A 13,381-nucleotide genomic window follows, 5' to 3' on the forward strand; every position below is an offset into this window, starting at 1 on the left:
GCCGCAGTTTGGCCCTCTTTTCGGCCCAGTATACGTAGGAATCTCCTACAACCCATACTTCAACCCCTGTAAGAGACAACACATGTTAATTAAGCAAATCAGGTCTTATGTATCTGGCGAAGCATGCGGACTTCCAACGACCCATTCTCTGCACTTCGGCCTCTGACACTCCTGCCTTAGCTGCCTCTGTGGCCGCCCCTATCCGGAATGAATGTGTTCCGTACTCCTTTGGATTTGCACCGTTTTTTTCCTAGCCTAGCTTGAACTTTGCCTGGAATTGGTACTTGGTCAGAGGGGACCCGTCTGTATGAGTGAAGAAAAATCTACCAGCGTGTCTACATACGGCGTATGTTTTAACCATTTTTTGGCGGGCAAGCTGGGCCATCTGTATAGTTAACCAGGACCCATGTGCCCCTACCGGTGGAATCGCATTTGGATTTTCTAACCCTGATGCGCAGGGCGTCGCTGCATATTACTATGTCCTCATTAATTAGGCCTCCTTCCGACGCGTTTTTTGACCGCGGTAGCAATTCGCTGATTCGCAGTGCTCCGAAAAAGACGGTTGCAAAAGCTGCCGATATGAGGGCCGCCTCATATTGCGATGAGCAGACTGACGGGGATATCGCAATCAGGTCCTGCAATAGTCTCAGAGAAATGGGGCGGCGACATTCTTGGCTTGGCTGAAGCCTTTTCCAACTTTTTGTGGCTTGTCTTATGCAGAAGCACTTAGTTACGTCTACCCATCCCAATAATTGAAAGAAAAATGCTAGCCCCGATAATTTCCGTTGTGCCGAGGTGCCCGACGCCCCGACGGAATACCCCAGGGTTGCGCGTTGGGCTGTTGGATTCTGAAAGCTTGCCAATTGGAAAATAACAGTGGGTTAATGATATTATCATCTACTTCCGCCACCACGGTGGCTCAACACCAAATATTGTTTTCAAGGCATCTCAGCGCTAGCCGGCGCAAGAGAGCGAGTCATGTGATTTAAACTTTTCACTGTTTTCGCATTTTTGTTTGGAAACGAATGTTCATGTTTCTCAACTGATCGGCCCATAACTCCAATGCCGTTACAACCGCCAACAATTCCCACAGGGCTGGATCTTGCCCCCACTTTGTTGTCGTCCATCTCTCTGGCCAACCAGATTTGCAACATTGGTTTTTGTAGATTGCTGCAAGACCCTCTGTTTTGTTCCACCCTATTGACGGCCCTACTTCCTTGCTTGCGATCTCTCTAGCCATGACGCACGTGTGACCGTTATACGATGGTAGGAACGTCTGCCATACTAGCAGATCGGCTTTTAGCGAACGAGTGAGCCTAATTCTATGGTCGGGCTGCGAAGCACCTTTTGTTGCCAAAGAAAGTCTGCGCGAGAATGCTCTGCCGACCGGAATTACGCGTCAGGCGAACGTCAGTAGGCCCAATAATGCCTGCATTTGCTGGAGGGTTACCTTGTTAACTTCGCCAAAGCCTTTCAACATTTGCTGGGTTTTTAGTATTTTAACCTTTGGTAAGCGGAAAACCATCGAATTGGTATCTATTTCGATGCCCAAAAAAGGGGCAATACATTACATGGTCCCTCCGTTTTTTCCAGTGACAATGGCACGCCGAATTTGTGTGAGATAGCTTTGAATTTTTCTAGTAAATCGGAGCAGAGATTAGAATTTTTGGGGCCGACGAACAGGAAATCGTCGAGGTAGTGAATTAGGGATGTACTGCCCGTCTCTTACCGAACTACCCAATCTAGGAAGGTGCTGAATAGCTCAAAATAGTGACATGAGATGGAACATCCCATCGAAAGGCACCTGTCGAAGTAGTAATGTTGGTCCACTTTGCAGCTCAGAAGGTGGAAACATTCGGGGTGCACGGGTAGTAAATGGAATGCCGATTCTATTGCCTAGCGGTGATATTTTCATGTTTTTGAAGGGGAGCGACTTAAAGGGGCCTGCTATTCTACCCAGTTCTACCTCCTTTTCAATTTTATGTCTTAAGAATTTGGGGAAATTCGCGAGCCGTTTTTTGGTTATTGGATAGGGTTGGCATTCTTGTTAGCCTAAAGGGAATAAAAACCCGTCGGAGAATCCCGCCTGCAGCTGCTGAGCCGCTTTCTTCTTGGGGTAGAGCTTTAGCCAGGGGGCCATCGCGGTTACGCTCACTGGGGTTCTGCCGTGTAGGCGCTTTGTATGGCTGATGAGTGCACCTTGATGCTGGGTGCCCCCCCCCCCCCGCCAGCGGAGCAATCATTTCTGAATTTGCATAACGCGTGGAAACGGCAGTTTCCCTCGTTAAATAGCCAGCAGGCCCCGGGTTTTCGCATGACACTGAGTTCTGACCTGCGGCTGTGGGGTAACTAGTGGTCGTGGATGAAAAGGGGGGGCCGATTCTGGGACAGCATCAGTCACAACCACACGCTGTTGCTTTAACCCCCACAGCCTAGATCGGGCTGTAGGGCCAGACGCCTGCGGAACTCCTCGTCATACCGCCGCCAGGCTGAACCACCGTGCGACTTTTATGAACTATATATCATGATACAATTTCTATAGTGCAAAGTGTAGTTATCAGGTGTCATCTTGGCCCTTCAGCAGTACAATAGAGTTGTCATCAGTCATTATTTTCCCTCCTCTGCTTACCATGCCCCAGTCTATACAGCAAAGTAGAATATTTTCTGATACTATATTCCCTGTGACTAATGTCCTCATGGGGTATTTCAAATGAGGATGTAAATAATTATCTCGGTGCTTAACTGCAGTCAATTATGATCATTACATTTCAAATGCCAGTAAACTGTGTAAAGTAAAATACAAAGAAAACATTGAGTACTGCTGTCACTTCCCACCTCTGTGCATAACGGTTTTCTGGCAAGTTCTATGAGATTATGTTTTCTCCAGAACATAACACTGATTACATTCAGAGGTTGAAAACCCATCCAGAGCTAATACTTCTCTCAACAACTGAACTGTAACAGCCCAATTACATTCATCAGGTGCATAAATCTTTCACTCGTGATCTTCGGTGTATCAGGTAAAATACATCTGTTTGGACTTTAATTTAGAATAGGTAGCTTAGACTTTATTAAATTGTGCAGGATCAGGCAAAGGTTTTCAGCCCCTGATGTAAACTACATGTATGGGGGTCAGTTCTGCGAGCGTGGCCTTTGACCCTTGACTCAGTTGCCTATTCATGGATGGCAGAGTGACTCACATGGGCTCTGCAAGGTTCAGATGTGTATTCAACAAGCGCACAATATTGGTGGAAAAGTGTAGAAATCCAGCAAAGGACTCTTTAAAATAACATCTGCACTGAATATCAATTAAAAATGTAATGTGGAATAGCATGCACATTTCTGACACAACGTCAGGGCCGGGACATGGGGTAGACAGGGAAGGCACCTGCCTAGGGCTTTAGCTCCCTCCCAGATGGGGATGCACATTGGGGATAATAAACCCTGTCATTGCTGAATGCTTGCGGCCACCAGCACCTTCCTCTGGCCGCAGGCATTCAGCACAGTAGCGGCCGGGGCACGGGTAAACAGGGGAGCAGTGTCAGTCACAGACACTGCTTACCCCTCTCTCTGCCTGGTCACCACCTGTCGCTCCCTCCCTGCACCCAATTGTATTTGCGTCTGTCATATGCAAATACAATTGATATTGGCACTGCCTGGGCCAGAAGCAGAGGAGCTGATGCTCTGCCAGGAACTCTAGCAGAACGCATGCCACTTCTGGCCCGCACCTTGCTGGAGACGGCACATGCAGTTGACGTCGGATAGCACAATACAGTGACGTAATTGTGCCATCCAGCGCCACTGCTGAACTTCATAGAACAGGAGATGGGGAGCTCGGAGAGGATGGGGAGACTGGATTAGGTGATTGCAAGTTTTTTTAAAATTTTTTCTTTCAAAATAAATAGTGGGTCTAACAATAGGGGCTGGCCGTGGGGAGATTGAGGGGCTGGATGTGGGAAAAATAAGGGAGAGCTGGCTGTGGGGAAAATATGGGGAAGCTGGCAGTGGGGACAGTGAGGGAGCTGAATGTTGGAACATTGAGGGGCTGAATTTGGGGACACCGAGGCGCTGAACATGGGGACTTTGAGGGACTGAATGTGGTGACTTTCAGGGTCTGAATGTGGGGAATTGAGGGGTTGAATGTGGGGACAATATGGGCAAGCTGGCTGTGTGGACATTTGGGAGGGGCTGAATGTGGGGACATTGAAGGATTGACTGTGGGGACATTGAGAGGCCGGACATGGGGAAATTGAGGAACTGGATGTGGGAAATTGAGGGCCTGAATATGGGAATATTGGGGGACTGAATGTGGGGACATTGAGGGGATGAATGTGAGGACAATATGGGGGAGCTGGCTTTGAATACAATATGGGGTAGATGGCTGTGTAGGCAATATGGGGGAGCTGGTTTGTGGGCTATAACTGGCTGTGCGGACAATATGTGGGAGCTGGCTGTGTGGACATTGAGAGGCTGGATATGGGGACAATGTGAGTAAGCTGGGTGTCTGTCCATTCAGGGGCTGGATGTAGGGACAATATGGGGGAGCTGGCTGTGTACATTGAGGGGCTGGATGTGAGAAAAATATGGGAGATATGGCTGTGGGCACCATATGGTGGAGCCAGCTGTGGGAGCAATGAGGAGCTGGATGTCGAGACAATATGGGGAAGCTGGTTGTGTGGACATTGGGGGCTGCCTGTGGGGACAACATGCGGGAGCCGGCTGTGGGACAATATAGTGGAGCTGACTGTGGGGAAAATATGGGGGAGCTGACTGTGGGGAGAATATGGAGGAGCTGGCTGTGTGGACACTGAGGGGCTAGATATGGGAACAATATGGGGAAGCTAGTTGTGTGTACATTGATAGGCTGGATGTGGGGAAAATATAGGAGAGCTGGCTGTGGGGACAATATGGGGGAGCTGGCTGTGGGGACAATGATGGCCTGGATGTTGGGATAATATGGGGAAGCTGACTGTGGAGACATTGAGGGGCTGGGGAAAATATGGGGTCACTGGCTGTGGGGACAATATGGGGAGCTGACTATGGAGACAATGTGGGGGAACTGACTGGGGGTAGAATATGGAGTAGCTGGCTTTGTGGACATTGAGGGACTGGATGTGAGGACAATATGGAGGGCTGGCTGTGGGGACAATATGGGGGAGCTGGCTGTGGGGACATTGAGGGGCTGGATGTGGCGACAATATGGAAAGGCTGGCTGTGAGGACAATCTGACTCAATCAGAGAAGAGGTCTCCTATAAAGGTACCTGAATGTAAATGTTTACTTGTTGATACTGTCTACATCTCATCAGTACTATGGTTACTGCATGATCTGGGGCACGGGTAAGCAGGGGAGCAGTGTCAGTCACAGACACTGCTTACCCCTCTATCTGCCTGCTCACCAGCCATTGCTCCCTCCCTGAACCCAATTGTATTTGTATCTATCAGATGGGGACCCAAGGAGTATCGTTTCTCCTTGCGGAGAGTGACATGTTAAGCATGTCGACATGAGGAGACTTAAAGCCGCAATGCTCCTCTGGGAAATATGCAAATTGTCTCTTCAGAGAGGAAGAGGACTAGAACTAATTGATATTGGAGCTGTCTGATGACAACAACTCCCAGCATCTCCTTACTATTGTTAAAGACATACTGGGAGTTGTAGATTCATAACATACACATGTATATGGATCTGACTTGATATTACAACTGCTGAACTAAGCTTTGTGGTTCTGGTGATATATTCATATGCTGATGTACTGATGATAGTACTGACAGTGGTTCTTGTGATATATTCATGTACTGATTATAGTTCTGATGATCCAATCTTGCACAGAAGGTGGCTCTGGTGATGCATTTATTTACTGATGATGATTCTGGTACTGTATTTATGTACTATTGATGAGATCCATTTATGCACTATTGATGATTTTTGTTTTATATTCATGTACTGATGATGGTTATTGTGATGAATGCATCACCATAACAACCATCACTGCATCAATACGTCAAAAGAACCAGTATCTGTACATGAATAAGTCACTAGAACCACCATTCGTTTTATTGCGAACTGTATTTGTCGCATGACAGATGTAAAAATCATCAAACATTTCCCTTTGTCTTTGATAGGTCTGTTTAGTTTCAAATGAATAACCGCCAAATGCTGGACATTATAATTGAAACCAAACAGCATTAGTGGCCCTATTACCTTAGTCTCTGACACATTCCTTTACTTGGGGGCTGAATGTTCATATGGGTTCATCCGTGAGTGAGTTTCTTTTTATTTTTTGTTTTTATTGCCATATTTGCGGTTGCACAAAGTATGGAACATATTCAGAAAAGGAAGCCAAAAGTACAAAACACACAAGGCATTTATGGTGTCAGTACGTCAGGACAAAATTAAATTTAATTTGCGTGAGGTTAGAGGCTCACCTAAAGTTTTATGCGCAACACTACTGTAGCATGCACCACCGCATGCAGCCAGTGCCCAAATCCTTGTAGCACCAGTTGATGTCCTCATTCAAGGAGAAGGAATATGAAGGAGTTTAGCAAAAGTTTGTTGACCACAGTGTTGGTATTCACATATATACTTTAAAAAGGAGTCTTAGTCCTCTGAAACACAATCTCGATCTCTTCTAATGAAGAAGTTTACATGTTTGATCAACTCCTGCTCAGTTTTTGCAACTTTGGATCCATTTCTGTCAACCAAATAGATGTCCTTACCAGCACTGTGGTCAACACAGTTTTGTTGTCCATCCACTACACACAATATTGAGATACAGAGCTTGGCAGGTACCAACAGCAACAATTTCATGGAATAGCAGAACCTAACAGGCTGGGTCAGTCACTGTCTCAGGTCACTCCAAACCAGGATGATTGATGCAGTGCAGTATTGCAGTTTACACATGACCTGTATGCTTAATAGTAGACGTGTATTTCAGCTTTAAAGGGCACTATACATGCATTAAAAAGGGGGTAACTTAACATAACATAAGGTAACAAGGCATGGTCAGTAATTCCTTTACTGGTCTGGTAATAAACACTTGAAGGAAACACTAAAGGGAACCTATTAGCAGGTTTTTAGGCCCAAAACTAACATAATTTATGTGAAGTCCTTGCAATGTTGATGGCATCCATCTCTTTGTTTATAAGTTTCTGCTTCTGTTTTACAGAAATCCATCAGCAATTTTCATGCAAATGAACCCGAGAATGATGGAGCTTGCACAAGATGTTGGGTAGAGGAGCAGGTCACAGAGCAGAGTGACCTATTAGTCACTGACAAGATGCTGGCGGTTGATGCGGAAAAAGGAAGAGAGCAGGGAGAGCAGTAAGTGCAAGATGAAGCCCCTTTGCACTTGTGGCTCATCTACATGAAAATTTGCCCATTAATTTCTATAAAGCAGAGGCATGGACGGAATTAATATTACAAGAACTTTACAGAAATTATGTTAGTTTTGGGTCTAAATACCTGCCGGCAGCCTCCCTTTAAAGGTGTGCTCTCAAGTTTAAAAATTATCCCCTATCCAGGGGATAGAGGATAATTTTCTGATCACTGGAAGTCCAACTACTGCGGGTCCCACCGATCCGCTGAAGAGACCTTGCTGAATGGAGCGGTGCTTGATTATGCACACTTCCTCTCCATTCATTCTTAATAGCAGTGCCAGAGATTGTCAAGCGTGATACTCGGCTAGAGAGGAAGTGTGTATGATTGACCTCCGCTCTGAAAAGCCCATTTTCGGGACCGGTGAGGGCCATGGAGGTTGAACCCCATGTGTCTGAAAAGTTATCCCCTATCCCTTGTATTGGATAACTTTTAACCCAGAGAACACCTCTTTAAGGCTAAGTTCACATTAGCATTTGAGTCCGCAGCGTGGTGCTGTGGACTTCTATCCTTAAGATCCGCCTACTTCTGCTTGCATCCTGTGTACCTGTATCTTTTAACATTAGATACGCAGGGACATGCATTGTATGCGGATGCGTCCACATGCATCGTTTTGACGTGCCCACCGAACGCAAGAAAATGCAACATGTTGCTTTCGGCGGGCACGTCAAAAAGATGCATCCGCATACAACGCATGTCCCTGCGTACCCAATGTTATAGATAGGCACACAGGATGCCTGGGGAACTAGGCAGAGCTAAGGAAAGAAGTCCGCAGCACCACAAAGCAGACTCAAACACTAGTGTGAACCCAGCCTAAGTCAAAAGAGGGTGGTCCATGGCTCCAACATTCCAGTTGGAGTGCCCTTTAAAAATTGGGTAGTGCTGGCCATAGATTTCTAATAGATATTGATTGCTCAGAGATAGAAGCAAATCTGCATTTGTCCATAGTCAGTGTCAGGTATCGCACCTCAGCCCTCTACCAGAATGAACCTAAACCGTAATACAACATATTGCTGACTAACATTATTATATATTTATGCCCTTCTTCATGGATATCAAGGAAGAAAGAGTCCTCAGGATATGTTTCTAAGCACTGACATGCACCATTCGAGCAGCAGCATAAAATATTGAATGCTTTTGAGCAACTTTGACTTGTACTTCTAGTTATACAGATAAAAGTGAGCAATCATTTTAATTTCCACCGTCAATTTTGCAGTTATTAGCAGCATGGACAAACGTCGTACCAATAGTAACACCCACTCTGAATACAGGCTGCTATACATCGGTGCCGGAGATCCCTGCTCCCTGGATGGATGTAATGTGTGCAGAAAAATACTAAATATTAATGATAATAAAAATATTCTGGATTTGTACTCACTAATATAATCTTTTTAATTTGGCGTCTTCTTTTTAAAATAGGATTTACACCCAAGTGACACGAGAGAGATAAGTGAAGAGGAAGAGTAAACATATCCGTTAATTAATTTCCTCGCCGCTATCAATGTCTCCCAGCCTTTTTTTTTACGCTCCTCATAACTGTAATTGGGTTTCCTCTTTGCTCAGTATTTCCTATGGGATCAGGGTGCCACTGGGCATACAGGACACAACCTGGGCATACAGGACACAACCTGGGCAAATACTCGTGGCAAACACTCGGCATGTGCAGGTCTCCATACAATAATACAGGTACAACATATAGTGTATACAGAATCATACAAATGATTTTCTTCACTTGGGGCAATAATTCAATTAAATACCCCATAGCCCTAGCACCCAATGCCTGGTGCACAGCCCTGCCAGTCTACTCCGACACTGTCTCTCTGCTCATTTCACATGTGAACATTATCATTACATACTAATGAATTGACTAAATTATTACCGTGAATATCTTCAGGTTGTGAATGACTAATAAGAAGGAACCAAAGATTGTGAATAGACATGAAGGAATCACTGGGATAAAACACAAGTTCCATCTGACTGGTGTCACACAGTCACTGCCACCTTCATAGGATACAATGGAATATTCGTGACTGTCAATGAGGACCATTCAGGAAGCAATCAACTTCTCTGTATAGAATAATGACAGGCTGAGACACATGTCGGCAAGTACAGATCAGCAGAGCAATGTCTTTATAAGACATAAAATACATCTCCGCACTATGTAGCTGGTAAAGCTGCTGCGTAAGAAAAGATGCCAAGGAAATGAAGACAGATGAATACTTACATGTCTATGAAATTCTCATGGTCTGCAGAAGGAGAGCAACAGATTTGCTGAATTCTTGGAAATCCGCACACAGCAGGTCAATAGACCTCCCTAACCTCGAAGTTGGTTCTATGACCTAATATTGGATATGTGGTGACATCCAGGCAGAGAAAGCCGATGGGATGGCCAGTAACTGACACTGCTGGCCCCTGGGATCAGTACAGGGCTGGCACTAGCCCCTCTACTGTTGCTGTATTCAACAGTTCCCCATACACAAGGGTTCTGAATATTCCTACTTCTGTCCGACACTCTGCTTTATCCTCCCTGTAGATCCCTCCCAGAGATCTGATGGGAGTACCTAAGAGAAGAGGAGTTAATGCTTTTACCTAGAGAGGAGAACGCACTGATCCTATTATTCCTCCTGCTAGTTGGTCCATTAGTGCCGGTGAGATGGAGAAGACGTGTGATATATATGTAGCAGTGCTGAATTTACCACTTAACCATTTGCAGCTTCATTCATTGATTGATTGATTCATTCATTCATATATGATCTCCACACTGCCCTAAGATTACAAATTGTGACAACACAATAAGAAATGACAAATTCATAATCCTTTACTTTATTTTGCCAGTTAAAGAATCAGACTTGCATTTGATTTTATCTTTAAAGTATTGGTAGGGAAGAGAGAAGTGTTTTGCATCTTTTATCGAAAGCAGGCAATTACATCCATTCGGTAAGTGGTTAGATACAGTTTATGAGACGATGAGTCAATGTTGTGCTTATCAGATGAAGCAGAGCTGATTTTGTCATTAAAGGCCCCGTCTCACATAGCGAGATCGCTAGCGAGATCGCTGCTGAGTCACAAGTTTTGTGACGCAACAGCGACCTCAGTAGCGATCTCGCTATGTGTGACACGTACCAGCGATCAGGCCCCTGCTGTGAGATCGCTGGTCGTGTCGGAATGGCCTGGACCTTTTTTTGGTCGTTGAGGTCCCGCTGACATCGCTGAATCGGTGTGTGTGACACCGATCCAGCGATGTCTTCACTGGTAACCAGGGTAAACATCGGGTTACTAAGCGCAGGGCCGCACTTAGTAACCCGATGTGTACCCTGGTTACCAGCGTAAATGTAAAAAAAAAACAAACAGTACATACTCACCATCTGATGTCCGTCAGGTCCCTTGCCGTCTGCTTCCTGCTCTGACTGAGATCCGGCCGTACAGTGAGAGCGCAGCACAGCAGTGACGTCACCGCTGCGCTCTGCTCTCACTGTACGGCGGCTCAGTCAGAGCAGGAAGCAGACGGCAAGGGACCTGACGGACACCGAAAGGCGAGTATGTACTGTTTGTTTTTTTTTGGTAACCAGGGTAAACATCGGGTTACTAAGCGCGGCCCTGCGCTTAGTAACCCGATGTTTACCCTGGTTACCCGGGTGCTGCAGGGGGACTTCGGCATTGTTGAAGACAGTTTCAACGATGCCGAAGTCGTTCCCCTGATCGTTGGTCGCTGGAGAGAGCTGTCTGTGTGACAGCTCCCCAGCGACCACACAGCGACTTACCAACGATCACGGCCAGGTCGTATCGCTGGTCGTGATCGTTGGTAAATCGCTATGTGTGCCGGGGCCTTAAGGCTGCGGTCACGAGTGTAGATTCTCTAATCTGAGAGAATCGGATCGATAGCAATGACACTCTGATCCGAGTTTGATCTGAGTATCACCTTAGTGATCCGATTCTCTCAGAGGAGCACAAACTTTCTCCATCTTCTCCATTGTCTGAGTCTACGAAAATCAGACTGCACTCAGATGTCATCCAAGTACAGTCCATGATTTCCATGCACCCATAGGCTTGAATGAGTGAGTGGCTTCTGATTTCAGATTGAAATCGCAGCATGCTGCAATATTTTTTCATAGACAGATTCGGTCAGTGAAAAAAGTTGCTGATCAGCACTGCCCCATAGAATAATATTCATCCGACTGATAAAAAATCAGATAGACTAGTCCGATAATACAGTGATATGAGCGAGCCCTAAAGCAACGCATGCTTCCTGCTTTTTATTAATAAGAGAGGAAAGATTTATAAGTCCACATTTATTGATTGGAGGGAGAACAGTTTTGCATTTTTGATTCAGGACATATTAACCCCTTAAGTTCTTCACTTTTTGTCATTTTTACTCCCTCAGCTATTTTACACATAACTAGTCCAGTGGGCAATCCTATCAGTGACTATCAGCATTATTTGTATAAGTGTGCATATGGAGATAACAGTCAGTCACTGATAGGACCGCCTACTGGACCAAAAATCCCAGAAAGAGCAGAAAAATAAATTATTAAAACACGGGTTATACTGAATCATTTCCCACAAAACTATATATATATATATATATATATATATATATATATATATTTATATATATATAAATAATCTGCTCGGCTGCCCTGCTCTATGACATGGTACCTGCAGAATAGGCAACATTTTCATGGTGACAGGTTCCCTTTAAGTTATTGTATTCACCAATAGAAAAACTAAACATTCTATAAAACATTTTCTTAGAACTCTACGTTGTGTTTTTCCTTTGTAGTTTTCTCAAAAAAGAGCATAAGTTTAAAAAAAAGAAAACCCAGGTTATACTTAATCTTTTCTCACAAAACTACAATCTGATCGTCTCCCCCTGCTCTGGAACATGACGCCTGCAGTTTGGATGGCATTTTCATAGTGACCGCTTCTCTTTAAGTGAAACACATCAGGAGAGCTGTTGGTTCCTCCTTAAAAGGGTTTCCTCATCTTATAAAATGGTAAAATTGCAAAATACTTGTAAACACAAGATGATTTGGAATATAACTTTTTATTTTTTTTGTCTATTGTTTGTTGCCTAGGTTACCAACCACTTATACAGTCTCGGTGCGGATGGTTTCCAAAGCAATAAAAGTGAACTTCTTGCAGGCTCCATACTATAAGGCTATAACCACTGTTCAGAAGCTCCATGGATTGCTGTATCTGACCATAGAAAGTTTCCCATTTTGCAGAGACAAGGCGGCCACTGCTTGAAGCATAAAAGAGCGCTCAGTTTGGACCAGGGGAATGACCATGCTACCAGCCTGAACTGTTAATCTTTGAGAGTGCACCCTCCCCAAAAAGAAGCAAGGTGGGAGGCATGAGAGCAGTACTCAACAGAAAAAAAGAAGATAAGAATAACACGGTGCCGACCTTACAGCGGTGGACGCCGCGATGACAGCCTGCATATAGGCTAAAACCTCTCCCTCTATTGGGCATTCTGCACTATATTGACTTACTCTCCTGACAGGTCATATAGTCACTTTTTCCCAACATTATCCCAAATTACGTTACTGATGAAGGTCCCGTTGTGAGACCGAAACGTTTGTTGGATTTGGGACACAATAAATCTGTTATTTCTTCTCACCATTAATTTGAGTGCCGGGTTTAGTATTATTGATTGACTACGGTTTGGGAACCTACCCGTGCACCAAATTTGGTTGTGCACACGTTAATTTAACCAATCCTTTTTTACATTGATAGATCGGGCGATTCTGAATGCGGTGAGTGTGATCCGATGTTTTGACGGATCGCACTCGAACCGAACATACAGTGGTTTGCACGCACCATAACTTCCGTTTACTGTGTAGGGATAATAAGGATTCAGCTTGTCAGTTTTTAACACATGATGTCATAGACCTAATGGAAAAGAGAAGAATTAGCTGGGTAGATAGGCAAAATGAGTAATTTGTCACGTATCTGCTTCTCAGCACGTGACTTGGGGTTGCGCCTACAAAGGGTTAATCTATCTCCTC

At 44.9% G+C, this 13,381-nt stretch overlaps 1 protein-coding gene across 2 annotated transcripts in view; it reads right to left on the reverse strand.

Moving 5' to 3' along the window:
- Positions 1–10,017, reverse strand: part of LOC143775248 (prolactin-releasing peptide receptor-like) — a 292,045-nt gene extending 282,028 nt beyond the window's left edge. Inside the window, exon 1 of one of the 2 annotated variants that reach the window (XM_077263150.1) lies at positions 9,598–10,017. The gene's annotated coding sequence lies outside the window, so the exon portion shown is untranslated. The remainder of the gene's footprint in view (positions 1–9,597) is intronic. The other variant, XM_077263148.1, reaches the window with a different exon arrangement.
- Positions 10,018–13,381: the final 3,364 nt, after the last annotated feature.

Source organism: Ranitomeya variabilis, chromosome 5, assembly GCF_051348905.1.
Source record: "Ranitomeya variabilis isolate aRanVar5 chromosome 5, aRanVar5.hap1, whole genome shotgun sequence".
Lineage (NCBI taxonomy): Eukaryota > Metazoa > Chordata > Amphibia > Anura > Dendrobatidae > Ranitomeya > Ranitomeya variabilis.